Source organism: Drosophila takahashii, chromosome 3L, assembly GCF_030179915.1.
Source record: "Drosophila takahashii strain IR98-3 E-12201 chromosome 3L, DtakHiC1v2, whole genome shotgun sequence".
Classification (NCBI taxonomy): Eukaryota; Metazoa; Arthropoda; class Insecta; order Diptera; family Drosophilidae; genus Drosophila; species Drosophila takahashii.
In genome coordinates, this window is record NC_091680.1 from 33,541,179 (window position 1) to 33,556,232 (window position 15,054).

At 36.7% G+C, this 15,054-nt stretch overlaps 1 protein-coding gene across 2 annotated transcripts in view; it reads right to left on the reverse strand.

The window, feature by feature from the left end:
* Window positions 1–9,454, reverse strand: part of Snap25 (Synaptosomal-associated protein 25kDa) — a 510,490-nt gene extending 501,036 nt beyond the window's left edge. For both annotated transcript variants that reach the window (XM_044392595.2, XM_044392594.2), the window contains exon 1: window positions 9,337–9,454. The gene's annotated coding sequence lies outside the window, so the exon portion shown is untranslated. The remainder of the gene's footprint in view (window positions 1–9,336) is intronic.
* Between the last annotated feature and the right edge of the window lie 5,600 nt (window positions 9,455–15,054).

Sequence of the window (15,054 nt, forward strand, 5' to 3'; positions counted from 1 at the left end):
GCAGAGCTCCAGAAAATACTTTGTTAGCATTTAATCACATACACATACATAATTGTAAACATATAAAATTCTTTGGCAGAGGTTTGATTCGAATTTCAAACCACAATAAAATTATTCCGTTTGGAACTACCAAAGAGAGCACAGCTAGTGTTAATTCAATTCGCATTTAAATATTGGATGACCGAGAAGCCCCCCCTTTAACCACTTCATACTATAACTCCCGCCGAGAGAGCGAAACCCAGAGAGCGGATGCCAAGAGAGCGACGGCCGAGAGAGCAGCAGCCAAGAAAACTGATGATGGGGAGGGGTAGTGCTGCTGGGAAGGGGGAGGGGAAAAGTGCAATTTAAGTTAAAATTTGTTCCGATCAATATGATTTTCGATCAATAGTCAGTCCTGTAGATCAAATGCCTAGGTTTTATTTTTCAAAAAACATTTTTCATTTTGTAGCAGAAGTAAGAGCCTTATTTAATTTTCACCATGGAAGAAGATAAAAAATTACTACAAAATCTGTAAACGAAGCCAAAATGTTTCCAAGTTAATTATTAATCTTAAGATTCTAACTTTTCATGAAATACGTATGTACATATGCATATTAAGAAATGTTTTGATTTGTACAATGCAATACATACACACAATGTGTGCTTATGTTTCTACTTGAAAGTACATAATGTGCTTAAATACAATTAAAATTATTCATTTCCTTTCAGCCAATGCAAAATTGGAAGAGTTTAAAATTAATAATTATTAATCAAATGTGGAATCGGAAAATAATAAGTTACTTCGCTTCTTTTGTATGGGATGTCAATCTTTTCGTGTGTGTGCAAATGTTTTCGTTTCATTCAAAACAATAAATTTAAAAATAATTAATTCCAATTTACAAACAAGTGTACATTTGTGCACAAATTAAAATGGCATTGATAACAGTGTAACTGATAAAAAGTATACAAGTTCACGACTTTTACTTAGACCGCATTCATTTATTATATAGCTCTACCAGTAGCCTTCGGATTCTCTCTCTGGAAGAATCTTCTAGAAAGGTTGTTTACGCAAAGGTTTTCAACAAACGCGCAAATAAGATATAATAAAGTCCTGACAACCTAATTTCCTAACTGCAAATTAATTTTGAGCGAACGAAGTCGCTCCGGGTATAGCTAGTTATAAATATAGCTATACTAGCTATACTAAACTAGCTATACCCGGAGCGACTTCGTTCGCTTAAAATTAGTTTGGAGTTAGGAAATTTGGTTTTTTTGCGCGTTTTTTGAAAACCTTTGTCTAAACAATCTTTGTGGAAGATCCTTCAAGAGAGAGAATCAAAAGGCTACTGGCAGGGATATATAATAAATGAATGTGATCTAAGTAAAAGTTGTGAATTTTTATACCTTCTATCAGTTACAATGTTATCAATGCAATTTTAATTTGCGCACAAATGTACACCTGTTTGTAAATTGGAATTTGTTGTTTTTAAATTTGATGTTTTTAATGAAACGAAAGCATTTGTACACACACGAAAAGATTGACATCCCATGCAATCAATACAATATTACCAGGAGAAGAAAAATTACAACAACAAACCTTTAAAAACACAGGGCGGCAATACTACTACTATTTTGACCGCAGCTGTATGCTTTATTGTTTTTTGACTATGGTTTCTAAAATTATTTTCTTTCTTAATGAAAATCCTAAAATTATTCTAAGTATGGGGTTTGAAAGATAAAGAGTGTATCTTTTAAAAAACTTTAACATCGAATCCAACCATGAATCCGTTGGCCTCTGAGAGCTCCGGAAAGTGGACCAATTTCAGCATTTTTCGAACTTTGAGGTCATTTTGCTAAGAATCCTTGCGTCGGGGAACTTTTTGGAAAACGCAGTTTAACTTCGAAATTTATAACGAATCCAAAAATATAGCATTCATCGAGGTAAATTTAAAAAGCATTAAAAATGCTGCACAGTGTTATTGATCGAAAATCATATTGATCGGAGCAGCAGTTTAAGTTTTTTAAATTTTAAACCAATTTTAACTTAAATTTCACCTTTCCCCTCCCCCTACCACACAGCACTACCCCTTCTCCACGACAGTTTTCTTGGCTGTTGCTCTCTCGGCCGTCGCTCTCTTGCCATCCGCTCTCTGGGTTTCGCTCTCTCGGCAGGCTCCCACAAAATGCAACGCAATAACTTAGAAAATCTAAATAAATTCGTTAAAAATACTTAAAAAAGTGTTAAAAACTTAAAAAATTAAAATTAAGCATTTGGGCCATAGAATAACTATTGAGCCAAAAATCATCTTGATCGGAGCAGCGGTTTAGATTTTTTATATCGAAAAGTTAATGTTAAATGTAGCCCCCAAATTATGGGGGATATCGAAATTTCTTTTAGATTTCTAATTAGGCCTATTCAATACCTAAAATTCTGCAAAATCAAAATTTCAAAATTCCAACCACTTAGACGTTAAGCTTAAGAACATCTAATGTTTTTTTGCTCAAAATATGGATGTTGGAGCTGTTTGGGGCCACTGGGGTGACATGTCGGACCTTAGTGGGCGCCTACGCCCCCAATGGAATACTGTGAAAAAATTTTTAAAGATCGGTCTTTCATTTTATAATCTTTAGAGACGTTTATACGTATGTAAGTAAGTAAAACGCGAATGGTCAAAATTATGCAATTAATATTCAAATGTGTTTTGACAAATCACTAACAAAGAATACATCTAACAATGAGCTACTAGTACTTGTAAAATAGGTAGGTGCGAGACTGTTGACCCATTTCAATCCAATTGAATTAAAGTCATTGTGAACAAGATTTTCGGTTACCATATTGCTGTTCAGATCTCCTGTTATAATAACATTTTGATACCCAACGGATAGGACTGCCAGCGTTCTCATAAGGTCTCCAAAGTGGTTTTGGCGGTGGGGCCTGTATATGCAGCAGATAAGAGCTTTATTCTTAAATTTTCGATCAGTAATCTCAATAAAAGCTGATTCAACTGTACTATCATCTTGACTGACGTGGATACATTTAAAGGTAAATTTCTTACTGATATAGATAGCTACGCCACCGGCATGGCCCACCCGATCAGACCTAAACGACACGTACCCATCACACATAAGCGGGACATCACTAGAACCAGTGACAAACCAGGTTTCTGACACACAAAGTACATCAACATGAGATCCAACAAATAATTCTCTAAACTCATCCATTTTTATACCCTTGCAGAGGGTATTATGATTTCAGTCAGAAGTTTGCAACGCAGTGATGGAGACGTTTCCGACCCCATAAAGTATATATATTCTTGATCAGCATCACTAGACGAGTCGATCTAGCCATGTCCGTCTGTCCGTCCGTCTGTCCGTCCGTTTCTACGCAAACTAGTCTCTCAGTTTTTGAGCTATCGGGATGAAACTTTCCCAAAAGTCTTCTTTCGGATCGGACAACTATATCTTATAGCTCCCATAGGAAGGATTGGAAAAGAAAACGTTAAAAAAATTCTAGCTTCGGTGTTTTTTGAAATATTACCTTCTACTTTTGGGGATGTTATTTTTTAAATATTTCTGAATTTCGAATTAAATATTTGAAAAATCGGACTACTATATCATATAGCTGCCCAAGGAACGATCGGAAAATTAATGGAAAAGTAATAGGAAATAAATTCTAGCTTCGTTGGTTTTTATTGTATTATCTTCTTCTCTAGGATATGATTTTTTTAAAATATTTCCGAATTTCAATTTTAATTTGATCAAAATCGGACGACTATATCATATAGCTGCCATAGGAACGATCGGAAAATTAATGAAAAGTATTAGAAAATTGAACATTTTTGCGATTTGTTAATTAATAGGAATAATCTGCAAGGGTATATAAGCTTCGGCTGGCCGAAGCTAGCTTCCTTTCTTGTTCTTACTAGGCTTTGGGCGTTTATGTGGACAATCCTAAGACCCTCTCTTTGTTTACATAGAATATTTAAAAGACTGCTCGCAATATTATTATTTGAAACGATCTGCATTAGAATATACTTTTAAACAATAGGCACACTTTAATCCGAAATAAGATAGTATTATCAAAAACCTAACTAATTTTGAGTTACTCTTAAAAACTATTATGAGAACAAGTATGGGGTTATAAGAGAAATTAGTCGCAAAAATTATTATTATTCCCATTATCCAGGGGAGTACCTTCAGCGAGCGGAGAGTGGGAGGCAGAAACAGAGAGGGACCCAGCAGTGCTGACTCTCTCTCTCAAGCTCAACAATTATTTGAAGTGCGACAAGCTTTCTCGGTTCTCAATTCTAGAGACGAATAAGTTCTTACGCGTTTCGCCTGTTGACATGTCTGTGTCTAGTGCAGTTGTACAACAGTTATTTGCAAAGAAAAGTTTGTGTTGTTGTTGATACGGTTTTCTCAATTTCTTTAGATCAGCTGAGAGCGCAGACGAACCGACGAGTTCACGGGCGGCCAAACAGCTTTGATTTTGCAGAAATTGATTAATTATAATGTTAACTGCTCATGCTGTGAGTTTTCAACAGCGGAGGACATTGCGAGACAGTTGTAAGGGAAACGCGCCGTAAGAAGAACAATTAATAAATATTTTATTTAATGAAAAACGTTTGAATTTTTTGAGCTCCAAAAAACACGTCTGCATGGCAGAGTTTCTGAGTTTCTAATTGGGGAATTTCTAATTGTGGGGGTCCGTCGAGGAAAATTTTAGTAGAGTATTACCACATTATTAAATAAAAATTGCATTAATAAAGAAATTTCTATAGTTGGAAGTAAGCATGTTAAAATCCTTAAATGTTCAGTACAATAAGGTGAACTCACTCACGCCGCGACTAGCTCAGAGATATTGTGCGTTCGTCCCACCAAATTTGTATTGCGTAACTGCCCGTGACCCAAGAAAATGCAGAGATATCCGATTGGGACAAATCGGAAAACTTTATTAAGTTTTTCTTTTCGCTGGAATTTTCGTCAGCTGGCTGCTGCGGCTCGCCTGGTCGGCGACGTGCCTCCCTCGGCTCAAGATTCACTTCGTGCGTTTCTCTGCGGCGCTCCTCGACGGCGTCGCTGCTCTCTCCCTTCGTAGTGCGTGTGGACTCCTGCGGCGTCGTTCTCCAACGGCGTCTCTCCAGTTCCACCCGGCTTTTAGGACTCAAAAGTCTGTACAACCTTCCTTTCGGGTCCGACCAGAATGATCCTGGGATCACCTGTTCCGTCGTGTTCCCTGGGGTCGGTCTGGCTGTAGCCTGAGAAACAAATGTACCGACAGGTCAAATCCGAGGATTCAGCTCCGGCTGCCAGCGTCGCGTCTTCCGACCGACACGTCCCGTGCCTCCTGGCTGCATGAACTGCGGCGCTTTCTGCACTGACTGTCGCGCGAACTCCAACTGACTGCCTTGAGCTGCGCCTGCACCGTCCTTTTATTGGCTGCCGCGGGGTCCCGTTATTTCCTTTTCTGCACACGGCTCGCTAGGGTCCAATGTCCAGGTGTCTCCCGTTAGTTCCCTTTGCACACGGCACGCATCGGGTCCAAGGTCCAAGATGTCCCGTTAGTTCACGGTGCATCCCCTTTGTGCTGGTCCGAAGTCCATGGATTCACCGTTCGACCTCATTGCCCTCTGGCGGCGTGGGGCCAAGATCCAGCGCGGTACCGTTATTCCGCGGTCTATCCGCTTTGGCTGGGTACAAGGTCCAGTATTTACCGGTGGACCTGAATGCCCTCGGATTCTGCCGCATTCTCGCTGCCTTCGCTGTTGCTGTGGTTGATTCCTGGACGGCGGCGTGTATCGCCTCCATCCTTGCCGGCGGCGTGTAAAAAATTTACTCGTTCGGCCCGCTTTAGCAAATATTTAATATCTACACGAAAGTTTTCTGTTGTAGCGTGACGAGTGAATAAATTTTCGGTAGCGTACTTATTTAGTCGCATCTAATATGATTTTTCGTCACAAAAGTTGATATCAGAACTTTTGTACGTTGAAGGTGCGATCGTCACTAGTTTTTTACCTCGTTAAGAGGTGTTTTTATTTGATATCAGAAGTTTTTGTTTGTTTACTTTTGCTCTCATAGGTGCTAATATAAACATTTAAATTTAAATTGGTCAATCATAATTTTTAAACTATTGTATTTTAACGAATTAAGTTAAAAAGGCGTTGAAGTATTTCAAAATACCTTTTAAACAAGGTATAGCACATGTTTGTAGTAAGTAGTGTAGAACTTACAAACTAACGAAATGTAGCTCTTAAGTGCAAATTTACTGATTCCATGACCCTAAAATACAGTTCGGATACCCTCACACAAAATTCAATACTCAGGGAGCGTTAGTTGTTCGAGCTGGCAAAAGTGGCTATTTTCGTATAAAAATAACATTTAAAGGTGACTTTTTACAGTAATGTGTTATATACCAAAATTTAAGGAATCTCAAGGGCTATACAGTTTAAAGTTTTAAAGAAAATCGTTAGAGCCGTTTTTTAAAAAATAAAAAGAAGGTAAAAAAAGTATTAAAAATTGTCTTTTAATAATATTTTTTTAACTATTACATTTACACAAACTGCAAAAAGAAGGCGTTGATACCATTTAAAAATACCTTTCAAACGAGATGCAGCGCAAGTCTGTAGCCTTAGTAGTATAGAAGTTACGGCTTTCCGAATTTTAGCTATTTATAGCTTTTTTCCCGCTAAACAGACTGACAAACAGAATTAAATTTTCATTTTGTGAAGACGAAGAAAATCTTATTTTGGCAATAACTTTTGAACGGAGCGTCAGATTTAATCATATGACCCCTCATTCGACGGGTATTTTTAATAGGAACACAACTAAAACATTGCAAGGGGGCATTTATCCCCACCGGCCTCAACAGCTCCAAATTTCGAAGTTTGCACTTTTTACTTTCACCGATCTCTCTCCCAAGCCAATTGATTTTCTTAAAGATTTGGTATGCAATCCTTTAAGTTTTTGCAATACCTTTCAATTGGTGTATTACACATTAGGATCGGACTATCACAGCAGATTTTCAATTTTGCGGCTATATAAAAGTAGTCGCCTTCGCACACTCTCCTGGTGCGCTTCGTCACTACATGGACTGCCGTCCATAGTGATAACACTATGCAGCATCAAAAATTTACCACGATGGATGCTATATTTTTGGATTCGTTGTTAATTCCCAAGTTAAACTGCGTTTTCCAAAAAGTTCCCCGACGCAAGGATTCTTTTGGAAAACGCAGTTTAACTTCGGAATTCATAACGAATCCAAAAATATAGAATCCATCGAGATAAATTTAAAAAGCATTAAAAATGCTGCACAGTGTAGTTATAATTATTATATAATTATCAACATTTTGTATACCCTTGCAGAGGGTATTATGATTTTAGTCAGAAGTTTGCAACGCAGTGAAGGAGAAGTTTCCGAGCCCATAAAGTATATATATTCTTCATCAGCATCACTAGACGAGTCGATCTACCTATGTCCGACCGGATCGGATAACTATATCTTATAGCTCCCATAGGAAGAATCGGAAAACAAGAAAGGAAGCTAGCTTCGGCCAGCCGAAGCTTATATACCCTTGCAGATCATTCCTATTAATTAACAAATCGCAAAAATGTTCAATTTTCTAAAATTTCTCATTAATTTTCCGATTGTTCCTATGGCAGCTATATGATATAGTCGTCCGATTTTGATCAAATTAAAATTGAAATTCGGAAATATTTAAAAAGAGTTATATCCTAGAGTAGAAGATAATGCAATAAAAACCAAAGAAGCTAGAATTTATTTCCTATTACTTTTCCATTAATTTTCCGATCGTTCCTATGGCAGCTATATGATATAGTAGTCCGATTTTTTAAATAATTAATTCGAAATTCAGAAATATTTAAAAAATAATATCCCCAAAAGTAGAAGGTAATATTTCAAAAAACACCGAAGCTAGAATTTTTTAAAGTTTTTTTTCTTTCGATCCTTCCTATAAGAGCTATAATATAGGTATAGTTGTCCGATCCGGTCGGCTCCGACATATATACTACCTGCAATAGAAAGAAGACTTTTGCGAAAGTTTCGTCCCGATAGCTCAAAAACTGATAGACTAGACTGAGAGACGGACAGACGGACATGGCTAGATCGACTCGTCTTGTGATGCTGATCAAGAATATATATACTTTATGGGGTTGGAAACGTCTCCTTCACTGCGTTGCAAACTTCTGACTGAAATCATAATACCCTCTGCAAGGGTATAAAAAAAGTTAAAAAAAATTCTAGCTTTTTTAAATATTACCATTTACTCTTGGGAATATTATTTTTTATATATTTCTGAATTTCGAATTAAATATTTAATAAACCGGATCACTTTATCATATAGCTGCCATAGGAACGGTCGAAAAATTAAATTTAAATAAATAGGAAAACAAATTATATCTTAACATTCTCTTCTACTCTGGGATATGACTATTTTTAAATATTTCCGAATTTCGATTTTAATTTTAAAAAGATCGAACTACTATATCATATAGCTGCCATAGAAACGATCGAAAAATTAATGTGAAATAATAGGAAATGTAACATTTTTGCGATTTGTAAATTAATAGGAAATTAAGGGTATATAAGCTTTGGCTTGCCGAAGCTAGCTTCCTTTCTTGTTTTAATATGGTTTGCCGCAATTTTGGCAAGTGTCTTATGACCTTATTTTGTCTAATTAAAAACAAACCTATGTATATAAATACATACAAAATATAAAACACTAAGAAATTTGCTTACGAGCATCCTTACTTGGGTAAAATGTGTTGTAAATATTGGTCGACATTATTATTCCGTTGACGCGATATAACTTCAAAAAAGTTATTTAAAGAATGGAGAATTTTCTTATAGGTATAGGAGTTACAGCTTGAAAGGAGCTTTGAAATTGATTTTTTCGAAATGGGACTCTTTTTGTTTATATTTAACAACACCTCAAATCTCGAGTAAGTTTGACCATATTTTTATACAAGTGCACATGTGCTATAAAGCGTACGTATTTAGAAAAATCTTTCTGGTTCTTAAACGGGTCAGGAACAAAGATGTAATTTAAGTTGTACTCATAACACTATTATCTACCGATGTGTATTTAAATTATTTACTTCCTATAAAGGAAACAAATTTGTCAACAGCTCAACAAAAACCATGTTTAATGTCATATAGTTGTGAGACAGCCCCTACGTATTTTTAAATTGGTTTAACAAATACTTCATGAAAACGAAAAAATACATAAACCAATTATTAATTCATTAATAAAACATAAAAATTTTATGAAAAATATGTATGATTATCATTTTTAGTATATTATTCGTAAATAAACAATATAACATTTTCCATTGTAGTACCTGTCTTCTTAAAGTTTTCAGAGTTTTATGTATAAATAGAAGTAAGTAATACTTTCGTAAAATTCTCAGAAGAAATTCACAGAGCTGTACAAATACCAAAAGGCAAATTGAAACTAAGTAATATATTTTGGTAATGGCTCTCAAAGCATTTGCGCGCGCAGGGCTTATACGAATATATTGGTGTATGCTTATGGAGGTTTAGTGGGGGGTGCTAGTTCGGGGAATTACAGTTTCAAATATTCAGTTCCGCTAAGCTCTAAAATAAAGATTTTTTTCAGAGTAATATATAGCTCACAAAATTAAGATTTAAAACAAGAACGCTTTCTATTTTTTATTGATTTGTATATACATTTCGGACGGCCTAATTTAACTTCCTTTATTTTGTTTTATTTGATTCAATTTACTTAATTAACCATCGATGAAAATCATATATTATAGATAAACCATCTTAAAATAAGTTTCCATCATAATTATTTAAATTGTTTGAAAAGGTATAGAGAAATAATAATAAAAATCATAAATCAATAAAAAAATTGATGAAATATACCATGAAGGAAATCTTTGTTTTCCGATGAGGTACATATTTCTGATTTAAAAAAGGGCGCTTTATGAATCCAATTTTTTTAAATGTAAAATACGTTTTAGACATTTTTTTAATTTCTAACTCGAGTTGTGTTAAACCAATTTCGGCCATAAAAGATTCATTTTCTAGGTCATTAAATGCCCTCTAACTTTCTTATACACAGCATAGGGTTCCGTTCCATGATTTCGTCAACTTTAACTTCGTCAAAGTTAAAAAACCGAATTTTTTTTAACTTATACTTAAAGATACATCTTTAAGTCAACTAACAAGACCATCAACTAAAAAATCAATAAAAGGTTTGATTTTATATTTTATGATTTTATGATTTAACAGGACAGCCCTGTTGTGTCAATCAACAGCTGTAAACGGCCGAAAAATAACCGTTGTCGCAAGCTTTAAAAATGCATATCAAATTAATTTGCTGGTGTATTGTAATGATCAGGGAACGAAAATAACTGTTATTTTTGTTTTTTCAAATAAAAAAATCAGCGACTAGGAAGACTCGTAGAAAAAAACCAACTACACCGCTGGCATTATTAGGCACTCTTTTTTACATATTTTCCGCTTGAAAAATAACAGTTATTCCTTAAGTTTTAATATTTTGATCTAAAATAAAACTCAAAGTCGTTTAGTGGCGGCTGTGTAAGTGATAAAAATGTTATTAAAAATTTGGCTAAGTTTTTTAAGATTTTTTTTAAGTATGATCGACCACTGTAAATATGATTAATTTATTAATTTACGTCGCAGAAAGAAAAAACACTTAATTTAATAGTAATCTACACAATATACATTTCCGGCCAACAGTATATAAGATAAAGTAGTCAATATGCCTATACTGGCCTAGTGGATAAGTATCAGCTTCACAAAACGTGGGATACCAACAAGGGTTCAAATCCAGTTTAGGGTGAACATTTTAATTTTTTTGTAATGTTTATGTTTAATATTTTAAAACTTTGTAGATATGTTGTGATAGTTGTCAAAACAAATTTTAACAAAATACTGCAAAAATGAAATAAGCTGATATTAACATATAATATTTAATTTTGACTTTATTTAAATTCGTTGTTGAGCCTTACAAATACGAGTATAAGGTCGTTAGAATTACCTTCAGAGCATAAAAGGATCTGCCTAGGATTGCAAAAACGGTGTGAATCACTTTTGCCTTTTCGTACAGGTATGAGTATAAGAATTGGTTCTTCTCAAAATAATTCATAATATTTGTAACGGGTGTTTTTTTTAGAGGTATAGAACTTTAAGTTGCAATAAAACAACGATGGATTATTCGATTGACGTGCATTTTTTTTATTCGAAAGATAATCTTGTGGAATTACATTTTATATATGATTTCTGGCATATGACCGCCACGGCTGGCTCGGATATAGTCCAATCTGGACGTCCAATTTTCGATGACTTTTCCCAACATTTGCGGCCGTATATCGGCAATAACATGGTGAATGCTGTCTTCCAAATGGTCAAGCGTTTGTGGCTTATCCGCATAGACCAATGACTTTACATAGCCCCACAGAAAGTAATCCAGCGGTGTTAAATCACAAGATCTTGGAGGCCAATTTACAGGTCCAAAACGTGAAATTAGGCGGTCACCAAACGTGTATTTCAATAAATCGAAATAAAATTGCACTATTTGCGAGCGTTGTTCAGGCGTGAGTCTATTCATGATGAATTGCAAAACCAAACTGAGAATAAATCACTTGATAGCTGTTAAATTGGTCGCCATCTTGAACAGTGATGCCAACTTAAAGTTCTATACCTCTAAAATAAACACCCTTTATTTTAAACCACCTGCTTGGGAGAAAAATTTTCGATTTCGCTTTAAGATTTTTTAATGTCTTTAATATAAGCGTCTTAACGCTAAATGAATAAATGTGTAGACCGCCTTTTATAAAAATATGGATTTTTCTATGTCAGTCGTAAATTAATAAATTAATCATACACACGAAAAAAAAACTTGGTGAAATCAACTGTAATAATTGTCAAACAGGCCCCAACCAGCAAAATTGTCAATTCTACTAAGTAAATAGTCATTCCACAACAACAAAATACTCACAATTAGCAAAGACACAAACCCAAAGCAAAAACAAAGTACACGTAACTATTTTAATAGTTTCGTTACTATCTTTGTTGGTCAATTTTACAAAAAAAATTTTTTGTGTGTACTTTTGCATGGCAAAGTGTTGCAAAAAGTTGTAAACGGGAATCTATTAACAAAAGTGTGCAGATTAATGAAAACCTAAACCTTTATATATGATGGACGTTGATGCACTACGAGAAGTACAAACAAGTGGCCCAACGACACCAAGCACGTGCTTGTTACGCGCGGGGCCCTTTTGTAAATTTGGGCAAAAATGGGAGTTCGCGAGGAAGAATACATAAAACCAATAAAGACGGGACAAATAATGAAAAAAACATGCAGTTAGGAGTGAAGCAAATGAGTTAAAATGTTAGTTTTTAATACCGGGATAGAAGTTGATGTGCAAATTAAATGATAAAGAACGTTATAGTTATTACATACACACAAAAAAATTTGCTTGATAAAATTGACCAACAAAGATAGTTACGTAACTATTAAAATAGTTACGTAAACCCAAGAACACTCATAGTTTTCATAGTTCGAAATGTGACAGACAGACAGGCAGACAGACAGACAGACAGACAGACAGACAGACAGACAGACAGACAGACAGACAGACAGACAGACAGACAGACAGACAGACAGACAGACAGACAGACAGACAGACAGACAGACAGACAGACAGACAGACAGACAGACAGACAGACAGACAGACAGACAGACAGACAGACAGACAGACAGACAGACAGACAGACAGACAGACAGACAGACAGACAGACAGACAGACAGACAGACAGACAGACAGACAGACAGACAGACAGACAGACAGACAGACAGACAGACAGACAGACAGACAGACAGACAGACAGACAGACAGACAGACAGACAGACAGACAGACAGACAGACAGACAGACAGACAGACAGACAGACAGACAGACAGACAGACAGACAGACAGACAGACAGACAGACAGACAGACAGACAGACAGACAGACAGACAGACAGACAGACAGACAGACAGACAGACAGACAGACAGACAGACAGACAGACAGACAGACAGACAGACAGACAGACAGACAGACAGACAGACAGACAGACAGACAGACAGACAGACAGACAGACAGACAGACAGACAGACAGACAGACAGACAGACAGACAGACAGACAGACAGACAGACAGACAGACAGACAGACAGACAGACAGACAGACAGACAGACAGACAGACAGACAGACAGACAGACAGACAGACAGACAGACAGACAGACAGACAGACAGACAGACAGACAGACAGACAGACAGACAGACAGACAGACAGACAGACAGACAGACAGACAGACAGACAGACAGACAGACAGACAGACAGACAGACAGACAGACAGACAGACAGACAGACAGACAGACAGACAGACAGACAGACAGACAGACAGACAGACAGACAGACAGACAGACAGACAGACAGACAGACAGACAGACAGACAGACAGACAGACAGACAGACAGACAGACAGACAGACAGACAGACAGACAGACAGACAGACAGACAGACAGACAGACAGACAGACAGACAGACAGACAGACAGACAGACAGACAGACAGACAGACAGACAGACAGACAGACAGACAGACAGACAGACAGACAGACAGACAGACAGACAGACAGACAGACAGACAGACAGACAGACAGACAGACAGACAGACAGACAGACAGACAGACAGACAGACAGACAGACAGACAGACAGACAGACAGACAGACAGACAGACAGACAGACAGACAGACAGACAGACAGACAGACAGACAGACAGACAGACAGACAGACAGACAGACAGACAGACAGACAGACAGACAGACAGACAGACAGACAGACAGACAGACAGACAGACAGACAGACAGACAGACAGACAGACAGACAGACAGACAGACAGACAGACAGACAGACAGGCAGGCAGACAGATAAATGTAAATGGCCCAATGGCCTGTGATGAGTGCCGTGATCCTTCTAATATCCCTTTTGCTTTTGGTTATTACCTCTCGAGTTCTATTGCTATTGATTGTTGGCCAGCAGAACTATGATCTCCTGAGACCCTGCTTTTCTGACCAACTTTTACTAGTTTGTGTTTTGTAGTGTTCGTGAATCCTTGCTTGGACTGTATTAAGGGACTCAGGTAGACTAGTTGTATAGGAGTCGTCTGCCGACCCCATTCGTTTATCCGCCTTTTCGTTTCCTGGTATATCATTGTGCCCTGGCACCCATGTTATCTGTACATGGTTGTTTGTTGCTAGTATGTTAAGAGCCGACTTGCAATCGGCTACTAGTGTCGAGTTGGTTCTTGCTGCTGCGAGAGATTTGATAGCCGCTTGGCTATCACAGTATATACGTACCTTGGTATTCCTGAGGCATTGCTGAATCGAAAGCTGGCTGCTTCTAAAATAGCAAATAGCAAGCAATAGCTCTATGAGGTAGAGCTTGAAAATGATCGATGTCAGTATCGATATTATCGATACTTCTGATATTTTTCAAACATCGATGTTTTTCTGACTTTTTTTTAGAGAGAAACGAACAGATTTCACTCTTTAATTTTGAGGACCAAAATAACTTTAAATACAAAATCACTTAAAGTAGGGACAAATTACCATACAAGAACCGCGAGTTCTTGGTATTTTATTCTTCTTTGGTCCCATAGATATTATGAAATACTTTAAAGTAGCCGAAAAGGGCATAGGTTATGGCAAAAAATGGCAAATAAAAGAACCGCGAGTTCTTGGGAAAGGGGACACTTTGGTTTTTTAGTACCAAAAACAAAATCTTGGTTGCAGCTACCGACCTTCTGTCCGCTCTTAAAAAATCTCAAGAAACCGCGAATTCATAGCCTTTGATAAGAATTGGTCGCTTTTCGAAGATCGTTTAAGCGATTTTGACTCAAGGATCCAAAAAAAAAACAACCGCGAATTCTTCAGAAGAGGAGGAATTTCACTTCTTTATGGTATAGTATCAATTAAAGTAGGGGAAAATAACCATAGGTTGTGGCATAAAATCGAAAATGAA